Here is a 24,375-nt window from a genome sequence, read left to right as displayed (position 1 = left end):
GACCACAGTGAAGTGGGGCGGGGGGGGGGTGCGGAATGAAGCTGGTATATGTTTTACAATCAAAACTGATCTAGTCAACAAGTTTGTATGCCTACCAAAAAGAGTGAATGACAGGCTCATCGCAATGTGTTTGCCACTTGCCAGGAAACACCACACCACCATCATCATTGCCTATGTTCCCACAATGACAAACACTGATGAGGTCAAAGAAAATATTTATGAAGACTTTATCATCAATATGCCCCCCAAAAACAAGTTTATAACTCTGGGGGGCTTTAATGCTAGTGTAGGCTCAGTCTACTATACATGTCAGGAATCCCTAGGGAGGAATGGAGTAGGAAAAAGCAACAGCAAAGGTCACTTATTACTGAAGATTTGTACATGTCATGATGTTCCAATCACCAACACTATCTTCTGTTTACCTACATGTAATAAAAATTCATGGATGCACCCTCACAGCAAACATTGGCATTTACTAGACTGTGTGACTGAAAGAAGAAAAGAGAGACAGGATGTGAGAGTGGTAAAGGCAGTGTGTGGTGCAGAGTGCTGGACTAATCATAGACTCATCCTCTCCAAGCTAAATATTCACATTCAACAGAAGCAGTGGCCCCAAGGCAAAATGACAACCAGAAGAATTAATGTCAACAGATAAGAGTGCTTCTCTGAGAGGGAACAGTTTGCTGCTAACTTGGAGGGAAAGTTGAGCCAACACAAAGCTGCCAATAGTGGAGCTGAAAATAAATGGGCAGCTTTCAGAGAATTGTGAACAGCACTGTATTTGCTTATCTGGTTCAGAGCACTCACAAACCTCAAAACTAGTTTGACAAAAATGATGGGGAAAGTCAGAAACTGCTAAATGCAAAATGAGGATTCCACAGGGTTTACCAGCAGGATAGTTCATCCATCTCTAAGAAGGCAGCATTTAAACATATCAAAAGTAAAACACAAGCAAAACTTACAGAGATGCAGGATTCTTGGCTCATTAAGAAGGCAAATGAAATTCAGTTTTATGCTGACCGCAACACTTCAAAGCACTTTTATGATGTTTATGGGCCAAAGACTATGGTGCATACCAGCTACTCAGTCCTCATGGAGACTCATTAATTAGTGAAAAGAGATGGGCTAAACACTACCATAGAGTTCTCAACCGACTGTCATCAATCAATATTGAAGCCATTGACTACTTATTTCAGGGTAAAGTCAATCCCTTTCCAGCTAAAGTTCCAACTGAAGAAGAGGTTTTTGAAAGCCATTAGACTCCTTTCATGTGGCAAAGTACCTGGTGCTGATTCTATTTTGGCTGAGATTTACAAAGAGGAGGGTCCATTGCTTATACAAAAGCAATTTTTTCAGATTATGTGGCAAGAGGAAGTTATCCCCCAGGAGTCAAGGACACATCCACTGTCCATCTCTACAAAGGTAAAGGAAAGGTTAAAAAAAAAAATCACGGGGCGGGGGGGGGGGGGGGGAGAGCTATCTCTCTTATTCGTTAATGGCAAGATTCTTGCCAGAGTCCTCAATAGGCTGATCCTTCACATGGAAGACAGTCATCTAGCTGAGAGCCAGTGTGGCTTCAGAAAGGGGCAAGAAAGAGTTGATATGGTGTGTGCTGCCTGACAACTCCAGAAGAAATGCCAGGAGCAGAACAGAGGTCGGTATACAAAATTTGCAGATCTGATTAAAGTCCTTGATACTATAATTTGCAAGGACTTATGGAAAATTCTGTCCAAATTTGGTTGCCTGGAAAAGTTCGTTAGCACTGTACATCAATTTCATGATTCAGATAATGAACAAAGATGCTCTTATGATTTCCTAGTCACCAATGGAGTAAAACAAAGCTGTGTGCTTGTTCCCATGTTTTTAGCATGATATTTTTAGCCATGTTGTCAAATCCCTTCAACAAAGACAAACATGGCAGCAAGGTCAGCTACTGTACTGATAGTAAATTCAACTTAAAAAGGCAACAAGCCAAGACCAAAGTGGAGGGAGTGTTGGTGCATGATTTTCTGTTTGCACATGATTGTGCACTCAATGCAATCTCTGAAGCTGACATGCAACAAATTAGGCATTGATTCTCTGCTGCTTGTGCTAATTTTGGCCTAATAATTAACACCAAATAAAACACAAATAGTCCATCAGCCAACACCAAACCATCCATACATGGAACCATCAGTTACAGCAAATGGGGAAGTTTTGAATGCTGTAGATAAGTTCACTTACCTTGGCAGGATACTTTCCAGGGATGTACATATTGATAATGAGTTTGACACATGCATTGCCAGGGCTAGCTCAATGCTTGGGAGGCTCTGAAAAAAAGATATGGGAGAGAAGAGGTATTAGACTGACCGCAAAACTGAAGGTCTATAGAGTCATTGTGCTGACGTCATTGTTGTATGACTGTGAAACCTGGACAGCATACCAGCCCTATGCCAGGAAACTGAATTGCTTCCATTTGAATTGTCTTAGGAAGATTCTTAAGATAACCTGGCAGGAGACCAGACACTGAGGTTCTTTCCTGAACTAAACTGCCAAGCATTCAAACTCTATTGCTGAGAGTGCAACTTGGATGGGCTGGCCACATTATTCAAATGCCAAACAAAGCCTTGCCAAAAAGGCTATTTTTATGGAGGACTCACACAAGCAAGAGCATACATGGTGGTCAGAAGAAGCAATACAAGGACACTCTTAAGAATTTTGGAATTGATTGTGTGACATGGGAGACACTGGCACAGGACTGTACAGCATGGTATGCTGTCATGAGAGAAGGTGCTATGCTCTATGAACAAAGCAAATTGAAGCTGCTCAAAAGAAACAGGAGATACACAAATTTAGAGAATTAACCCCAAATGTTCACATGTACTATTTGTGCCCCACCCTTTAGTAGAGCATTCCGAGCTCATAATGACCTGATCAGCTACAGTTGGACACACTGTAGCTTGACTCTTAACATAGTGATGTCATATTGGTCGTCTTCAATAATAAAGGGCAATAACCAAGCAACATGAGAGATAGCTGACTAAAAGTAAGCCTTCACTGAAAACTGCATTTTGTTCTACCAAGCCAAAGGTATTTCTAAAATTAACAAAGTAAACAAATTTAAAAGGTGCCTAAATTCAACATAATTACTAACAGTATATTCATGTAACCATAGCAAAGTGAAGAAATGATAGCCGTTACCTAGTTAATTCAGAAAAGAAAAACAAATTGGTATTAATAAAGAAAATGAGTGAATTGCTTTGTTTGAAATATCCCCATACCTTTTCTATATCAACTAACTTTCACTTCCATTAATAGGCTATAAATTAGCTCTCTTCAAAATATACAATATATTCCATTTCATACGTATTAGTTAAATGTCTCTATATGAAAGTCACTGACATAGGGATTGCAAAGATAAAATAAACAGATTAACCCATGAAACTTAAATTCTATTGGAATGATAACAGCATATAAATAGATAGATATATATGTGTATATATACCTATATGTGTGTGTATATATACATATATACATATTTATAAATGTAAGTATGTAAGTATGTGAAAGGAAGAGACTATAGAGACAGAGAAGAGAAAGGGATGTACAGAAGAGACCAGAAGATGGAAACAGATGAGAATAAAGAGCAAGAATTGGGGGGGGATGGAATATAGAGTATATACCAATAAATAAGTGGATGGGATAAGATTTTTCTGCAAAACAAGTCACATTAGCCAAGTCTTGAAGGAATACAGGGATTCTGACAGGCAGAGTTGAGGAGAGAAAACACAGAAGTAGTTGATGGAATTATAAATCCGGGTATCAAAAAGTAGGACACACATTAATGCACATGCATCTCAAAGGACATTCAAAAGTCACTCCAACCTGAGACTTAACAAATTCTGTTTTCTCCAGTAAAACATCACTGATTATTTAATATATGGAATATTTTTTTATTTCTTTCTTTGTTGTGTGGGAAAAAGTAAAATCCTAAATTAAAGAGATAACCAGCTACTATAATAATATTATACCAGTTTTCTTAGCATGAAAATATAATCTAATATTAAGCAGTTTGGAAACTACACTTACTTTCCATATGCCTCAAGTTATTTCTATGGGCTACCATATGTTCTCAAACAAAAGTCAGAGAGAACAAATAGGCCTTAAGGAATGATGTTTAGTTCAACAGATGTGTGGGCTTTATCAGATGAATATTAGAAGTGATTTTCAAAGCCAAGAGACTGCCTAAGACACCTCCAGTCTTTTCTGAATTTATATTGAATAAATCTAGTGTAGGAGAGAAAGAAGGGAAAGGATTAGCTTAGTTCACTCCTGGGGAAAAACTAAAAATTAAGGTAGATGAAATGGAAAGAAGGCACTGGAAAGAAAAATAATCATAGAAGGCATTAATTTCTGTGAAATCTACATACCCATCAAAATCATATGAGCCATCTGCTCATAAGAATTTGAGATAATTCTGCCCTCTAACTGAAATATATTCATCATTGAATTTTGAAACAAAAGGACAGTTTTCTACAGTGATAATTAGTTCTTTCTTTACTAGGACTTATTACATTGTTTGCATTTCTTCATCATCTCATTCCATCTTATAGTCATAATATTTACTTAAATATTGAAATACAAAGAAAAAGTTAATGCAATTTTAGTGCTACTAATTAAAAACAAAAGGATTCTACTTTATCATGAATTGAATAATTTAGGTGCTAATACTTGCAGCTAGCCATCCAGGGAGTGAAATTTATTATATAATTTTACTAGAGCCAATTTTTAGTTTTATATTCTTCAGAGAATACTACTTCGTGGATCAGATTGGTAAAACTGAAAAATCCATATGTACAACTGATATATACTTTCAGTTAGCACTGACCGCAGGCCAAATACCCAGGAGACTACTTCAACTGCCTAGCTTTGTGCCCTTTTCTCAGCTTGGTGGTCTCTTTCCCCTTAGGCAGTCCAAGCTATCCTCCTTTCTTGAAAGCAAGATTGGTATACACTGGCATTCTCCTTTTAAGAAAGGATCTGAAACTCATCCATACTAAAGGCTAAATGAAAGATAATAGCTCCAGGTTTTTCCTCCCTCAGGAGGATTTGTAGCTTATACTGGATCAAAACCTGAGAGGCAGGCACCTACAGTGGAATTTCAGGTAAATAGAGTGAGATTTAAGGGTAAAGGGGAACTTACTGAACCTGGAAAATTATACAATATAGCACCCCTGCCCTACTTTCAGTAAAGTTATTTGAAGCCAACCCTGCCTTTATTCAATCTTCAAATAGTAAAAATATATAACTAGGACACAAAAAGTTTGAAGAAATCCTTGAACCAAATCTCTTATTCTGAAAGGTATACAGGAGCAATGAGCATACACAAGAGAAGTTCAAAATGCTGTGAGTTCTTAGATAGGAGAGGTTCAATAGGAAAAGAATTGTTTGCTCAACAGTACCTTAGTGTGCATCTACTTTCCATGGAGAGTCTAAAGATGGCAGAACCAAATGTCTTAGAGAGATATTTCTAGGGGAGAGACTCCACAGAATGTCAGGGTTCAATTCTCCTGGGAAAATTGATGGGCTCTTTGAGTCTTTTTTTTGGCATTTTCTGTGCCTCATTTTGTCCTTTCTATCTCTTACATTTTGTATGGGATAAGAGTTGTTCTATATCCAGTATATGTTTAAGACCTTGAGGGTCCATTTGGAAGATGGAGATCCTATACCTTATATTTGGGGAAATTTTGTGTTTGTCACCTATTTCTTTATAACACCTCAGTTTTCTTTCTTATAAACATCTGTTTCTATTAAAATCTTATTTGGATGGCTATCTTGCCCAGCTGGGTGGCACAGGTCTAGAGACAGGAAGACCTGAGTTCCAGTCCAGCCTCAGACACCTACTAACTGTGTGACCCTGATCAAGCCACTTACTCCTGTTTTCCTCCTTTCCTCACCTATACAATGAGCTGGAAAAGGAAATGGCAAACAACTCCAGTACCTTTGCCAATAAAACTACAAATGGAGTCACAAAGAGTCAGACACTACTGAAACAATTAGACAACAGCAACTGACTCAGTAACCTTCAAGTCAGAGAAGTTTTAGCAGGTTCTAACAAGTCTGAGGGGATATCCAAATGATGGATGCCATGTCTGTCACATGAGGTCCAGCCTGGTGGACTGGAGAAATCAGAGATAAAAAAGCAACCAGCAGTTGAAATTTTTGGTCAAATCTCCCTCATTTTACACAAATTTCTACTGTAATTGCTTTTTATGAATTTGATGGAATATAAGCTATGAATCATCCTGAGTGAGGTAAAGCCTAATATGATTGTTTCTCATTTAGTCTTTAGCATAAATGAGTTTCAGATCCTTTCTTGAAAACAGAATGCCAATTTATATGAATCCTACTTTCAAGAAAATAAAAGAACTTGAAGTGCCTAAGGACTGAGTAGCTATCAAGGTGAGAAAAGGGAACAGAGGAAGGAACTTAGAATAATCTCCTGATTATTTGGACTAAACTGAGTCCTAGCTGAAAGCCTGTATCATCAATCTTTCGAAATCTTACAATGGGCCTCTTACCTATATATGGCATAAGGGGAAAATATATTCATTCACTTTACTACTTGACAGTGTTATTCCAATATAAACTTACTACTTCCTGCAAAAGTTTAAGAATATCTACTTGTAGTTCATTTTGAAGAGGTAATCTCTTAAGCCAAATATGAAAATCCAGTCTATCTAATATCATAGCCATCTATAGAATTCTTTCTATGTGATCAGGATCAGCTTCATGAAAACTCTAATGCATAACATAATGTACATATCACCAAGTGATTTCTATTGGCTTCTTGCATGTAGAAGGCTTTATCAGCACAAGCAGCAGAAGGGCCTGCTGATACAGCTGTCAGGATAGAGCGGGCTGGCATGAAAGCAGTAAGAAGCTAAGTGAATGGCTGTCATCTCTGTCAGCTCAGTTGTCACCTTGGAAAATAGGTACAACCCCATCCAACAGAAATATTTATGATTACATCATTAAGGGCTATGGGGGCAACTCAATACTTCCCAATGGAGATTAATAGCATAACATAATGACTATTGAATACTTCAACTACTAAGTATAACTATAAAGGCATATTCATTTTAATAATAAATAATATTTTATTTAAAAAGCAATTCTTTAGATGTAACATTTACCTACAGAAAATATGGATAGAAATGTGTACCATGGGAGAATAAGATGTCATTTACTGTCTACCACTGTGCATGCCCACTTAAGCGGAATGATATTTTCCAAATAAAATGATTGTGTTGTGTGAGGGCACTTAGTGTTGAATTTAGAATTGAATACCTAGTACTGAAACTTAGAGGATCTTTGATCCCAGCCACTCTGTAAAATTACAAGTTCTTATTTCTAAAAACTTGATGCATGTGTATGTATGTGTTTTGACATCTCCTCTTATTATTGTGGAAGCCTTACATACACCATTCTCTCTCTCTCTCTCTCTCTCTCTCTCTCTCTCTCTCTCTCTCTCTCTCTCTCTCTCTCTGTATGTATGTATGCATGTATCTTTCTCTCTTCACAATAATCTATCTAAGGTGAGTAGTACAGACACTATTTTCCCCTCTTTACATATGAATTAACTAAGAATCACAGAAGTCAAATGATTCTCCCAAGGTCACTAGGCTAGAAAGTGGTAGACTCAGAGGACAGGTCATAACCATCAGATGACGATGTCTTTAATCATTTCTTAGCAGAAATTTCACACGTGGAGAAAAACTGAAAATACTTTGGGGATGGATGGGTGAATAGATGGCTCATCTTATGACATTTCTTAAATCACAAAGTGTAAGTGGACAGCTAAATACTAGACTTGTTGTGAATAATAGATTCTAATGTGAGAAAAAAACATAAGAAAGTAAAAAAATTAATTAGCTATCTACATATGTAACCTGTATCCCAGCCTCACTCTCCTTCCCACAGAAAGGGAGCCGCAGTCAAAACATCCCAAACCACATGATTATCTCATAGATGAGGGAAAAGTCTTTGATGTGTTAAAATTAATGCTTGAAAGTGTAGACATAAAGGGACCTCTTTAATATAATAAAAAGTATCTATCTAAAAACAAAAGCCAGGATCATTTGCAATGGGAATTCAATAGAACCTTTCCCAACAAATAGAGGAGTAAAAGAAGGAAACCTACTTTCTTCAGTATCTTTTTTATATAGTTCTGGAAATGCTAACAACAGAAATTAGAAAAGAAAAAGGAATTAAAGGTCTAAGTATAGACAAAGGGGAGACGAAACCTTCTCAGTTTATTGATGATAGGATGATTTACTTAAAAAATCCTTTTTAATCAGCAGATACTAATTGAGACTGTGAATAGCATGAGCAATGCTTCAAGGTTCAGAATAACTTTCCTACATAAAAATAACAAAATTTTTAAGAGGTACTAATAAAAATGGATATCCCATTTAAAGAAAAAGGCAATGAATATGATATCTGGTCAATCAATCTACCAAAGTGCATGCATGCTCACACATACATGCACAGTGGATATAGTTTCAATTATACTATGCTCCATAAATAAATACATAAATAAAAATCTTAAGTACCTGAAGCAATATTCAGCGCTACAAGCTGGATTATGACAATATGGCAAAAATGGAAATATTTCCAAAGTTAATATACCAATAAATTGTCAAAGGGCTACTTTTTAGAAGTTGATAAAATAATAAATCCATTTGTTAAAAAATCAAGAAAAATAACAAAAAGAGGTTGGGGCAAAGAATGAATGGTATTTCCAGAACCCAAACTATATTATCAAGCAACAGTCATCAAAACCCTCTGTATTTTTTAGAAAGACGGGGAGAGAGAGAGAAACAAAAAGACAGAGATAAGAAGATCAACAGAACAGAGAACACAAGAGACATTGAGAAACCATATTCAATAAGCTGTAAAGTACAAATTACTTAGGAATGATCTTCCTCTTTGATAAAATTGCTAGGATAATTTGAAAGCTGTTTGACAAATTACATTTAGGCCAACAACTTACATACCTTCTAAATTGATAACAGAACTTAATATTAAAGATCATACTATAAAAATTAGAAGGAATCAAATGATAAGTCCCTCACTAATATAGGTTAGAGGTGTATCCTTAATCAAACAATGAATAGAAGCAATTATAGAAATTAAAATAGATAGTGATGATTATATGAAACTTAAAAGCTTCTGAACAAAGCTAAAGCATACAGGATAAGATGCAGGAGAATGGGAAAAAAAAACTTGATGATGCATTTATCTGATAAAGGTTGAGAATAAAACATATATAAAATAGTGAAAGGATATGAAAAACCATTCTCAAAAAATTAATTGCAAATTATTGTTATAGGAAAGAACACCCATATTCATTCATGATATTAATAGAGAAAAGTAGAGGTACAAAAAAGGTTTTTTTTAAGGTTTTACCTCAGACCCAACAAATTATCAAAAATATCAAAAGATGGGAATAGTCAGAGTTGGAAGGGTTTTCATGTAGAAGTACAGGTGCACTGTTGATTGAGCTGTAAATCAGTATGGTCATTTTAGAAAGCAAATTTTGAATTATGCACATAATACAATTAAAAGGCCCATATGCTTTATTCAGAGATCCCATTACTAGTCTTCTACCCCAAGGATGTCACTGATAATAAGAAGGTCATTGTATACAACAAAATATGTATAGCAGTATTTTTTATGATACAAATTGGGTATGAGATAGGTGCCAATCAACTAGGGAATAGCTAAACAAACTTTAATGCATGATTATAATAGAGTATTACACTGTTGAGAGAAATGTTGAATGTGATTAATATGGAGAAGCATGCAAAGATGTCCTTGAACTGATACAGAGTGTAATAAGGAGAGATTAAAAAAAAATTATACCTATAACTATATGAACAAAAACCAAAAATTTCCAAAATGAATACTGCAATATTATAAATAAGTATGGCTCAAGAAAAGAAATATGAGAAGACACATCACCTCATCCTTTTGAAAAGATGGAAAGTACATTAGTATTGTACATTGCACATATTTCAGGTTTTTTCAAAGTACTGGTCATTTATACTGATATTCTTTATATTTTATCTTTAATAAATATCATTTGTTAAATAGAATGGCTTTCTAGAAAGGGAAGTGGGATTGGTAGAAATTATAATGATGATAAAAAGACTTCAATAAAACCATTTGAAGGAAATTAGAGAAAATGAAACTGCTTCCTTTGCAGAAGAAGGGACTATGGCTATGGATTACTGTATATATGATTGATGTGTTAATCAGTCTTTCTGAGCTGCTTTCCCCTCCTCCCCTTTAATTTTTTTTTCTAAAACATGGCTCTTTGAGTAGGGAGTGATATATAAGGAAATGAAAGTGATAGGGGAAAAAGTTATAAAGAAAAGTGAGATTAAAAAACCATAAACTTATTTTCAGGGTCTAATATAGCAAAGATATAGTAATTCATCCACTTCTAAATTCTTCCCTGGATGCCCGATTATAGTATAGAAGCGATTCTAGATTTTAGTAGGATTTATCAGAACAGAGTAAACTCTATAAGGTCATATCCAGATGTCAAGGCTTCAATCACTGTCCCAAAAATAGATTATGCTTAATAAATATGGACAGCTTAACTAAATTAAGCTTGGCTACAAGGTGACGAATCTAGCTACAAAGACCATCCACACCAGTAGAATCACAGATACTTGAAATGTTGGCATTTGGAAGCATAAATGGGAATAGATAAAGCACTAGACAGTGTTCTGCAGTGTTTTCTGTAACTAAACTCAGTTGACCTAGCTGAATACATTTCAAGAGATATTTCTTCCTTTTTTCTTCCCTATCTTTGTTGCTCAAAGGTATAATTACTAGAAGTTGTTCACATTTATTTGTTACCACTGACTCATCTTCTATTTCTTCTGATAATGGGGTTGTAACTATATAGATGTTATCTAATCTTCCATCTCTTTTAAAAAAAATCTCTATTAATTAACAGACTATATAAATTAAATTATATTTACCAGCACATAAACAATAAGAAAAGACTTCACTTAAGGCAAGTAATAACACCTACAAAAAAGCAATTATCACTAACCAGCCATGTGACCTTGTACAGGTCATTTGTGTCTCTGTGTTAGTTTCTATGCTTTTAAGATGAGCAAGGTTAGATAATTCTTAATATTCTTTCCAGTATTACCATCCTACAGTTTTGTTTATTTAAATTCTGGACTCAGCTTATGTTTCCTCTTTTGTTTCTTAATTTCTTTTAAGATAAAGCATAACTAGTCGACAGCTCCCAATCTAAAGGCCTATTTCCTAGTCTGAATTTAGCACTCCCCTTTTACCAGGAGCAGGAGCTGATGTTCACTATCAGACACATATCTAAGAGTTACCTACAAACCTGGCTTTTTCTTCTATATAAAGATACCAAATAAAAATCAGAGATACTAATTAGTAAATAACTTTTCAGAGGCTTCATCCCAAAGCTTCTTCCATCTTCTCTCCCCTTCTCATTTTTTTCTAAATCAGGAGTTCTTAGTCTGTTAGTTTTGTGTCATGGATGTCTTTGGCAGTATGAAGCCTATGGGCACCTTCTTGAACTAATAATACTAATAGCTAATATTTTGTGCTAAGGGCTTTACAATTCTCTTATTTGACCCTTACAACAACATGAAAGATAAATATTATCATCCCCATTTTATAGCTCAGGAAACTGAGGCAAGCCAAGATTAAGTGATTTCCCCGGGGTCATAAGTATATAAGACCAGATATGAACTCATGTCTTCCTAATTCCAGGCTCAGCACTCTATCTACTCTGCCACCTAGACTCATGCTATTTAATGCACAAACAACATAGGATTACAATGGAAACAAATTATATTACAAAACTGTTAACAATACCTGAAAATAATTGCAGATACAAGGTTAAGTATCCCTGTTCTCATTAATGTTTGTTCATGCTATTGGCTCTAAAAAGGCAGAGTTGTTTTCTTTGTAGTCTCTGTATTTGATTGATACACTAATACACAGAATTACAAAGTGGGGAATGTGGCTTCTGTCCACCCTGTTCTCATTCCTATGCCCTGGCTTTTCTCCTCACCATGGAAAAGCAGGCAAGTGACCAATGTATATGTGTCTGAGTGGCAGGAAACTTCACCCCATTCCCTTGTCAGAGTTCAGGGTTATATTTGCTTAAGACAGGAGACAAGAGCCTACCTTGTTTTTATTAGTAGTCCTTTCCAGTTTTGTCTTATTTTGCTTTGTTTATTGCATTTAATGGGTCAATATTTACCAATATCATCTTCCACTGAATCTGTCAGACAAACTGACTTTCTGCTGCTGGGATTTCTTTTCAAAACCATTTCTCTTCAATATTTTTAAATGCAACCAGAAAAAAAATATTTTGAAAGTTCTCTACACAATTTCATAGGGAACAGAACCACCATAAGGTTTAACTATATCCATTTACAATTTTTGCTTGCGGTTTTATAAAATGAAGACGAGATGTTTACTCTAGAGTATAAAGTTGTTTATGAGAGTGTCTGGCTTCACTTCCATTTCTTAGAGACACATGGAAAAAGCCTGCAGGTCGATAACTGATGACTCAAATAGGGATGCCCTTCTTCTTCTAATTCTGTCACCTTGAGTCATGAATGCAGGTGAAAATCTCAAGAAGTTATACAATTCTCCATGTAGGTATGTAGGTAATATAATAATCTTACCTGTGCTCAAGAGATAAACTGTATTCCCTTTCTGCAACACATCTGTATAGATGCTGCCATCTGTGTATACTTCTAACTCTGCCTCCGGTCCTGGCATCTCAATGGCTTTTGGGTCTCCTTTTAAACAATGATAACTGTTTTTCCCGAATGTCTAGATTCTGGTTCTATAATATGGTGATCAAGAGCCAGGCATAAGAAGGATAGATGTATGACAGAAGCAGCAAAACTCTCTCCGTCTGTGTGAGATGACAACGGCAATCTATTCAATTGACTGAGGAAAATAACATAAAACCTCAAGTCAATTAATTTATTTTCCACTTCTATTCATGTTTAACATAATGAGGGAAAGTAAATAGAGAGTTTCAATGCCACTAACTTGCTATGTCGCCTTAAGGAGGTCCTCAAACATTTCTTCATTTCAGTAAAATGAACCCAGCCTCTATCTCTAATCTAGCAATGGTTCTCCTTTTTAGAATGAAAACTTGAATAAGAGGGCTTGCAGGTAATAATAGTTTAAAGATAAGTAATTATTTACAAGAGGAGCAGCATATATGGTCTTGTTAGTTTTTAGAAAATACTGCAATCTTCTTAATTAATTTTGTATTATTGTCTTTCTTTCTGACCCCACTGTCTGAGGGCTAGACCTCTCACATTTTATACCGCCCCACAGGGTTAGTTGGTACTCTACAGAGTTTGGGGAGTATCTCTTCTCTTCCAGTGCTTTAAACCACCACCAAATATATTCTCTTAAATTTTAGGGGACTCAATAACTAGCACCTGATGACCATTTAACCATTTAACATCTGATTAGGCTTTAGAAAAATAATTTTGCTTTAAAGTTCAAGCGAGAACAAACATTTCCCCCAAAACCTTGAGGACATCAATTTCCTCCATCATCTCAGCCTCTGGGGAAAGAAGCATTAGGCTCATGACTTTAACTCAATCACTACATAGTATAAATCCCAACAAGTTGAAGTACAAAGTCCCACTGGCTAGTGTCCTGGACATCTGCTCCTCAGGATTTCCTTGTTGGGGTAACTACAGCACTCTGCCTGGATTTCTGGACTCTTTGGATCCTTGTGTCTTGAGCTGTAAAGTTAAGAATTCCACTTCTTGAACCTAGAAGTGAAAAATGGATGCTCAAAAGAGGTCAAAATCCCAAGTCCATTTCTCAAGATCATATGGCCTAAGTGTGTATATGGAGAAGAAAGGAGCGACTCTAAGGTCCTTCCTACTTTAGTACAAGGTATTAATCTATGAGTGAAGGAGTTCTTTTCCTTCAGAAAAAAAAACGTTGGGGGAAAAAACTTACTGTGCTGTCTCAGGCAGTTTTAAAAAATAGTCAATTCTGGATACATAGCCTATGGAATAAGGTCATTCCTAAGCACATGATGGGCCAGCACAGAATACTCATGTTTGTTCCAGTTTTCCTGTCTCCCAGAAGATCCCCAGTATCTCAGATGCAGATGATACCATTTCAGATGGCCTCTGCTTATGTCAAACCCGCATTACATTTTACATTACATTTTAATGGCTCTATGATCACTTAGAAGTAGGTATTCTTTGCCAAGATGTAAATCCATGATCATATCATTCTGGGAAGAAATAAGAAAAAATAAAATAAATTCATTCCTTATGATCATTTATATGCCACAACCAAAGTTCAAATGCTGGAAATGATCAGAGATTTGGAAGAGAGGGCCAATATGTCAGTCAGTCAAAAGGTGTTTAATAAGTGCCTGTTTTATAATAGGCATTGTGCTGAGTGCTGATAATACAATTACAGCAAAAATAAAGGCAGTCCCTGTCCTCAAGGAGCTTATATTCTAATGGAGATGACAATCTATAAAAGGAACTGAAAATTGTGAGTGGGGTGATAAGGTACTGGGGGCATGATGGAAAAATTCAGAGGAGTCCTGGGGAGAAATGAACAGTGAAAAGAAAAGAGCACTGGCTCAGGAGCCAAAGGATTTTGGTTTAAACGCTGACTATGGCACTGCGAGACTTTTAGACAACTCATTTTACTTCATTGGCCCTTAGTTTCCTCATCTGTACAAAAAGTTGGACTGCTCTGCTTCTTCCTACTGTGTCTGAGTTCTAGTGAGAAAGACATGCTATTATCTTGTGAATAAGGAGAGACCTCAAGTCTTTCCACCCAAACTAACATTCAACGAGTGAATAAGCCTCTTTTCTTTGCCTCTATGTATTTGTTCTTTCCAATGTTAAGGATATTGGTAGTGACTAGAACCTCGGGAGATTCTAAATATCAGGAGAGCAAGAGACAATGAAGAGCAAAGACCTACGTGACTTACTTGACCTAGCCCAGCAGAAGCAGAGATGCAGTGTAATCAATTTATTAATCATTACTTATATATCTAGACATGAACTTGAGGAGGCAAATGCTAGAAAAAAATTCAGTTATGCTTGAACCCAGTCTCCCCAGGGAGTTTTGCACATGGGAGAATGTTGGAGAGATATATTTGTACTTATGTTCTTGCTATATAATTGAAGCAGCTATGTAAAAAGTCAATTTGTAAAAATCCAAAAGGAAGGGGCAAGAGGGAATTAAACTATATTACTTCTGCATACCCTTCATGATCTGGGTCTATGATCCAGTGATCCTAATGTATACATATTTAGAATAGAAAAGAAAATATTTATTGCTAAAATTGACTGGAATGAGGAACTATTTTAAATAATTCAAGTGTGTTTCGAATGTAGTATGAATTTACTGGAAATTTACTCAAGTAAATACATACAGATAAATGTACACAATTGTACTAATGTCCTTTGCCTTTGGATGTCCTAAATATGTCTTAGGTTTATAGAAGTCTAGAATTTTAGACATGATAAAAAAAACCATAAAAATCAATCAATGCTCTTATCTTGCAGAAGAGGAAACTAAAGTCCATAAAGGTAAAACAAGCTGGATAGATAGTGGTAAATTTCATAAAAGAATTTAGATTTCCTGACTTCTGAGTCAGTGAACTCTTCACATTTATTCAGAAGAATGAGTACCTACTGTGGACTTAGCACCATGCTGGTTATTGTGGGGAATTAAAAAAAGGATGGCATAAAACCTTCCATTTTAGAATTTATAACATAAGACATATATAATTAACCATCAGCTGTCCAATGTAGCTATAGGAAAAAAGGTATTATTGAAAAGAATGTATTCCATTGACATTTCTTTGTTAGAACCTTTATTAGTTCAAAGTCTAAATAATTTAAGATGCAAAGAGATACTTTCCAGGGTATCAGATGAGAAGGAGGGGGATGAATGAACTATGATATCAGATCAATGATAGATAACCACCAGAGACTTGTCAAATCGGACCACTACAATTCACTTCTGGTGATTTATATGGGTGGGGGTGTGGAGAAGGATGAGGAAAGGAGAGGGGATAGCAACAGAAAGACTTAAACATTTCTAAGGACAGTTACAGTATTTTCATCACTGCTACATCTATAAGTTTGGGGCTTCAGAAGAGAAAGGTGACTTGTAGTAGTAAACAGCATTTTAAGATTTGTTTTCTTTGATATGTTTTATATTGTTAGATCACGATAACTGTAATTTAGAAAGGGAGCCAGTGATCACAAAAAGCCAGCAACTCATTTCCGTTTGGACAAAGTTGTTAAACTATTACATTATAGGAATAACTAGATAAAGAATATAATTCATAAAGTCAGTTGAAAAAAAGTTGCTCATGTAAACCTTATAGACAAAATGGAAAATAAATGATAATACCATTCAGTAGATTCAGAAGAGATTGAAAGATACAATACAAGGTTTAGTCATTAATTTATCAAGGCAAACTTGGAGAGAGGTCTTTAGTGTCCTGCTATAGGGAACTATATGACTTTTATAAAGCCAAAAAGACATGAATGTCATGCTTATCAGAAATGTTGTTGTTGTTCAGTCATTTTCAGTGGTATCTGACTCTTTGTTAGCCCATTTGGGATTTTCTTGGTGGCAAACATACTGGAGTGACTTGCGATTTCCTTCTCTAGGTCATTTTACAGATAAGGAACTGAGGCAAATAGGGTTAAATGATTTGCCCAGGGTCACATAGCAAGTAAGTGTCTGAGACCAGATTTGAACTCAGAGAGATGATTTCAGGACAAGCATTCTATCCACTGTGCCACCTACCTGCATAGACTTGCAGGAGTACAAATTTGGGAGACACAGGAAAAACATTAGAAGAAGATTAAGGGTACTAGACTAAGGATTTGCACCCCAAAAGTGAAAATTTTAATGTATATAAAAAGCATCTAGTAAGTTGAATTTCAGAGCAGCTAGGTGGCACAGTGGATAGAATGCTAAGCCTGGAGTCACCATCAGTTTAAATCTGGCTTTAGATATATACTTAGCTATGTGACTCTGGGAAAATCACTTAACCCTGTTTGCCTCAGTTCCTCATCTGTAAAATGAGCTGGAGAAGGAAATGACAAATCATTCCAGTATCTTTATCAAGAAAAGCCCAAATGGGGTCATGAAGAATAGGACATGACTGAAAACAACTAAACAACAAAAAGATTGAACATAGTGGGTAAGGAATGTTGAACATATACCTATTGTCTAATTGTTACATTGAGAAGGCTATAGGCCTAACAATTCATTCTGAGTCAAAGGCTTAATGTAGGAGTTAATAAAACAGACATGATTTTCATCTGCATCAACAGAGACATAGTGTACAGAATAAGAGGGAATGGTTTCCTCTGCTCTGGTCAGACCATACATAGAACATTCTGTTAAATTTTATGAACTGCATTTTAGGAAGAATATTGACAAACTAGAGAAGGGTGAGGAGGGTAACCAAAATAATTAGGAGACTAAGGACCATATATATGAAGATTGGGCACAGGAAATAGCCATGTGTAGCTTAGGGAAAAGATTTGGAGATGAGTATGATGATAAATATTTAACAACTTCTCTCCAGGAAAAATAAATGTACACACAACAAATTTTTGAGTTTAATCTACATTATTAACATTTTCCCCATCACTTACTTAAGTCTAGACAATCAACAAAAGCATAAATCAAGCCATGATTTGTATCACTGGTCTCTTTCTTAGTTGTAAATATTCATACAGGATATTTAACAATTGGTTCTCCCGAGCTCATAAAAGCTGGTTCTAGCATGCTTCTGCAAGTTCAGTGAGACATGAGAAATATAAAACTAGTTAAAGGAATGTCATGGTGAAGATTTAATAAACTTGTTCTAGTCAACTTATAGAGCAACAGAGGAGTAAGGGATGGAAGATGCAAAGAAGCAAATTTTAACTCAACATATGAAAAGGTTTTCTAAAAATTTGACTCATTTGAAAGTTAGAATACCTCGGGAAATAACAATTTTTTTCCATCAGTAGAGGTTTTCCAATTGAGGCTCTATGACTACTTGTTAAAGATATTGAAGAGGGAGACTTCTGCTAATTTTTAGGTATGAATAGATGACCTTTGATGTCTTAACTTTGAATTTATGAGAAAATAGTCACCATCTAAATAATATTTAAAATGGTAGCCATGCACTTTATATGTTACCTTATTTGATCTTCACAAAAAATCTACAAAAGTTATTATAGTTCTTATCACAGCCATTACACAGATGAAGAAAGCAGTTTTCTTTGGATTAAGTGATTTATCCATGATGGTAATATATCTAGGATGTATCAATATCAAGATCAAAGTCCATTCACTATTTGATACTTCCTCCGAAATAGTAATATTGCCACTGAAAAAAATGAGAACATACTATGGTAAGTGCTTTCCTCTATCTCACCAGTGGTGCATCCAATTTATAATTTGCTTCTGACCTGACACCAAGGAAGGAGAAGGAGAAGGGAACAAGCATTTATTAAGTGCCTACTATTTGCAAGATTGTGTCCTAAATACTTTTTAGGGATCTCATTTGATCTTTTTGACAACTATGCGATATAGGTGCCATTTTTCTTCTCATTTTATAGTTAAGAAAAAAAAAAGAAGTTGAATGACTTGCCCTGGTCTTACAACTAGTAAAATATCTGAGGCCAAATTTGAACTCAAGTTCTCCTACTCTAGACCCAGCCCTCCATTCACTATGTTGTGAATGAGCATAACCGTTCTCTAGGAAACTAAATTCAAAACACAAAGGTAAGCAGTGACAGAAACTAAAAATCCTTAATTTCTATTTAATAATGCTGTCACTTAACTCATATATCTAAATTAAGATGTAATACATTCCAAGACTACCTCTCTCAGTAATGTAACTCATGATTTCACCTATCATGTTAAGTAACACTTCCTTTTATTTGTCCTAAAATATCTTATTATACTACATAGAACACTATGATTGGTGTTAGGAAAGTCTGAATTAAAATAAATCCTACTTCAGTTGAGTGCCCCTGGGAAAGTCATTTAATCTCTCTGAGCCTCAGTTTCTCATTTTGTAAATAAGAAGATTAGACTCAATGCCTCTAGGATTCTTTCTGCTTTTGCATCTATGAATGACCTTCTGACCTCCCTGGTGCAGAGTGAAAAAAGGAGAACCAAGAGAAGAAATTTTACAGGAAATAAATTTTTAAAATACCATTAGAATTAAATGAAAAAACACTAAGAGTTAACACAATTCAACTCAAATATAACAGAAAATGTCAATTTCCTACTATCAAGGTTTATACACACATCTTCCTTTCTGGCAGCAATCGATAAACTACAAAGGTTAAAATGTCATATACTGTCTGTCACCAATATGCCTTCAGGGAGTTTTGCCCAACTATTTTCAAGAAATGTATTTTGTGCGTGTTTTGTTGAAGTGTTTCTTAAGAAGTGACTATTGTGACAAAATAAGAAAACACCATAAATGAATGTAAATTAAAACCTCCTCTTTCAAATTTCTTGACCTAGAGTTGTAATCATCAGAGATGTGATGGTCAAGTTTGAGTTCATTTTCTCCTTCATAATTTTACATATTGAAACATATTGATCATCAACCCCTAACTTTCCATATTGGGACCTTATTTGTTTTCCTTTTATTTTAGCCTTACAAAGAAGCTCCTCCTTCCTTTTTGATCACTTTAGTTGTCTCTCAATAGACCTGAAATAACTTTCCCAAAGTTTTAGAATTTTATTGGAAAATTACAAAATCTAGTTAAAGATTCCTTTTGAGGTAAAAAGAATTGAAAGAACATCCAAATGCCAATAGGTCAAGAGATACCCAGAGTAGGTAGCTTTCAAATTCTCTGCTATCTTCAGGGAACAACATATCCTTCAAGAAGGAAAGATTGCAAAGGTATGAACCAATTTAAAATTGATGCAATATGATAGGAAGTTTTCTGAAAATTTCAACATAGGCAAGTTTACAAAGAGAAAATCGCTCATCTCTTTAAGATAACTTTTGAAGAATTTCACCTATTATCTTCAGTCATCTCAGAGATTTTTCAAAGGGGTAAAATAGTCATTAATAATAATTTTAAAATCACATGCATATAGCACTTTATGGTTAAAGTTCTTTACTAGCAATTACAGCTCTGTGAAGTAGATAATGCAAGTACAATTATCTCCATTTTAGAAATTATGAAACAGTCTCAGAAAGTTTAAAAGGCACATCCACAGTTCTGTAATTAGTAATAGATATGGTCGGGTGACCTGGGTTCAAGTCCTACCTGTGGTGCATACTATCTACGTGAAATAGGAAAGGTTATTTAATACCCCTAGGTCAGTTTCCTCAAATATAAAATGAGAACATTGAACTAGTTGGCCTCTGAGTTCTTTTCTAGTTCACAACTATGATATTATGGTGAGGTAACTGGAGAAGAGATAAAGAATGATCTTAAAACTGAGGCTTTGATTCAAAGAACATTAAGTACCCTTTGAAAGTAAATATTTTCTCCAAATTAATAACATAAAATATTTAAAGCATAGAATAGACACAGTTAATTCATTATACAAATTCAGATATAAAGCAAATTGAATTCTATCCCCTAAAATAACAAAAACATTAGCTAAAGAAGGAACATAACCTATGTTGGTATTAGTCCAATCCCCAAATACTCTTTAGAAAGATATCTCATAGAGTCATTATGATCAGGATTACCTTTATGTGGCTTATTGTAGTTAAGTGGAAATTGTCTTTCTCAATCTTCTCTCCCCAACACAACCCCTCACCAATATAATCCTTCCCTCCCTATATCTCTTCACTCTTATTTTCTCCAATCAGTGACTACATTATTGGTCACAGTACCCCCACCCAAATCATTTCCCAATCATTGCCATAGTATTCAAAACTAACTGTCCTCATTTCTTCCTTTATCAGAACTCAACTGGCTGTCAGGGAAAGGCAGATATGAATGTAATTCAGAGTTAAAGAATTAATAATAAAACCAATTCTAGGTAGATTCATATTTTTTAAATGTCTCATTCAAGAGATTTCTTCAACCGAAGAACTATAATTGTAATGGGACAATTTTAGGAAATCTGGCAGTGGTTATATAGAAAGGATAGTTTGAAGCTAGACAGTAGTTCCCCTCAAATTATATTTATTATACTAAGGGAGACAACATTGTATAATGGATAAATAGTGGGTTTTGGAGACAGGAAGACCTGTATTTAAGTCCCATTTCTGACACATCAGTTGTGGGACAGGGTGGTCCAGGAAGCCTCAAATGCCTAAGGCAATTCTGTAAGAAAATTTTAGAAAATTTGCAGAGGGATATAAGAGAGGGAAATTTTCCCCAAAAGAAGTTCCCAACAACAACACCAAAAAAAAAAAAAAGACCACTTGTGCAGGAAAATAAAAAGAATTACTTCTCTGCACAATCCCCTCACTTTACCATATTATTCCCCCTACTATTCATGAGACCAGTCTGAAAGCTTTTATTTCTTTGATGCCAACCTAGTTGGGGTCAATATAACAATGGTGTCTGGCAGCTGTAATATTTCAGATTTAAATTTTGATTAAGGGTAAATAAAGATTCTCAATATACAAAGGGATGATAATTCTGTAATGGGGGAATAACTCCAATATGATTAAATAAGATAAAGTCTTAATTTTCTTTTAAGTTCAATCAAATATATTTTAAAATTTCAGAGTGGCAAAATAACATCTATTTCTTTCATTCCACTAAGAAGATAATGAAGTCTTCTTCATAGACTTGGGAGAAAAGGCCACATGGTTGAGTAACAGATATGGAATTTTAAAAAATCATAGTTCTAGACTGCTCAGAACAGAATTAATTAGATAAAATTTAACAACGTTAAATAAAATTTAATAACGTCATTACTTTAAAATCAAATATAGTTGGCTAAGGTAGGGGTAGACAAAAGCTCATGTGAAACATAATAGAGAATGAATAGAAAGCTTTTCTTAATTTCCTTCCCACAATCTACAATCCAAAAAAACTTACTTTGTAAGTTCCTCCAATATAGCCCTCTACAATATAGCCCACTCCGCACCTTTGTATTGACAGTCCCTCGTGCCTGGAATGCAGCTCCTACTCAGTGCCACTCCCCTAAAATATCATGCTCCTTCAAAAATCAACTCAAATGCCGCCTTCTAAATTGCCTTCCATATCCTTACATGTTCATATGCTTATGTCCCTTTAATAGAATATAAGCTACAGATCAAGTATTGCTGTTTCATCTTTGTCTTTGAGTTCTCAAACTTTAGCACAGTGCCTGACAAATTATGGGGGCTTGAATAAATGATTGTTTGATGTCAGTCAAAAATATTAATGAAATTTTAGGCTGCATTAACAAGAGGCCTTGTGTATAGAAGGAGGAAAGTGATGACCCTGCATTACTTTCTGTCTTGGTCAAATAGCTGACAGTTTTACAACATTACAGTTTACTAAGAAATGAATCCTGAAGAGAGTGACCATGGTTGAAAGCATTGGTTGAAAGAATTAATGGAATTTTCATTGGTTGAAAGAATTAATGATATTTACTCTGAAAAAAGTAAAGACTTAGGAGTGAAATGGTAGCTGTCTTCAAGTTCAAACGGGGCCCTCATTAAGTCTAGGGCTAGGCAATTGGTTTACCTTGGAGAACAAGAGAAGAAACAGGAATAATAGGGAGAAGTAGAAGAAAGGCAGATTCCATCCATGGAAAAAAATTCCCAACTGATAGAGCTGTGGTAATTTGAGTGAGCAGCCTCAAAACACGGTGCCCCCTTTGGGGACGAAAGGTCTTCAAGAAGAGACTGTATAACCATTACCACTGAAGTTGTGCAGAGGTTTCTTGATTAGGATAAACTAGTAGGCCTGTGATGGTTCCTTTCAATTCTGAGATAATCTATCTCAGGTGGTATTGTTGAAGCTGAGAACTTAATTTTCAACAGCTTTGACCAATTTATCACTCATCTTCAATTAGAGGCAGCTAGGTGGCATAATGGATAGAATGTTGGGCTTGGAATTAGGAAGACCTTGAGTTCAAATTAGACCTCAGACACTTGCTGTGTGATCCTGTGGAATTCACTTAAACTCTGCCTCAGTTCCCTCATCTGTAAAAAAAATGAGGATAATAGGACTATTGTGAAACTCAAATGAGAAAGTATTTGAAAGCATTTATCACCATGTCTGCCACATAGTAGACATTTAATAAAGGCTCATTTCCTTTCTGAGTTTAAGAAAAAGTTTCATTAACCCCAAATTCTCCATGCTACAGTCTAAGTTGTAACTACTATACTTTTTATATGGCATGAATGTGAAAAAAATTTGTCTTTATCATTTCCCTCAGGCCAATCATGTAATTTCCTCCCAATTTAGGGATAGGGCTCCCAAAAGACACACAAAATATGCATCTAGGTTCATCTAATTAGAAATGATAAGAATAGTATATTCGATCATACTGGCATAATTACAAATACTTGAGAACAGCAGCTTGTGAAAAGAAGGTAAAAAGAATTATTAGTCCTTCTCTAGAATGAAATTGCTAGCTTCTCAAACACAGCAGGGGGGAGGGAAAGAGAGGGAGGAAGAAGGGGAGAGAGGGAGGAAGAAGGGGAGACAGAGACAGAGAAGAGACAGGGAGAGACAGAGACAGAGAGAGAGATGGTTGAAATTTAGATTTTCATGAATTAAGAAAGCTATTGCAAAGCAGCCAAGAAGCTGAGCAAGTCTATGCTTCTAGGGAACAAGCTTTAGAAACAAGTAGGTTGATTTTGTACAGTAAAACAGAAATATTTTAAAAGTAAAAAAGGGAGAAGGCTGGTCTGATGATTACACCAGGGACCTGCCTCCCCTTCTCAGCTCTGACTACTGACTTTCTTGTGTCAAATTAGACAAGGCCTTTAATCCTTCTGATCTGCCATCCAACCAAAGACTGGGACAATAATTAATTGTTATGCCCCTTAGGAAATTTGTGGGGATAAATTTTGGTTCACTACTTAGAAATAATGAGACAAAAGGTTTCAACAAAATGTCAAAGAATATTGTTTTCTATGGGGAAAAAATAAGCAAAAAAAGCCTAATGACATTTTCTTAGAACACTTAAATTCAGAACTAAAAAGCGACCTTTTACCATTTCAAAAGTTCATGTAAAAAGCTGTTTGCTCTACTGATTGATTTTCTGTGAAAAAGATGACATGTCCTATGTCTATATTACAATAGATTTTAAAAAATTTTACCGAACCTGTGATATCATTAGTTCAGGGAACTCTAGATG

This window comes from Petaurus breviceps, unplaced genomic scaffold (assembly GCF_028583685.1).
Source record: "Petaurus breviceps papuanus isolate PSGF00001 unplaced genomic scaffold, PetGlider_PUasm1.0 90895, whole genome shotgun sequence".
NCBI classification, from domain to species: domain Eukaryota; kingdom Metazoa; phylum Chordata; class Mammalia; order Diprotodontia; family Petauridae; genus Petaurus; species Petaurus breviceps.
The sequence above is the reverse complement of the archived record's forward strand: the minus strand, read 5'-3'. Positions refer to the sequence as shown.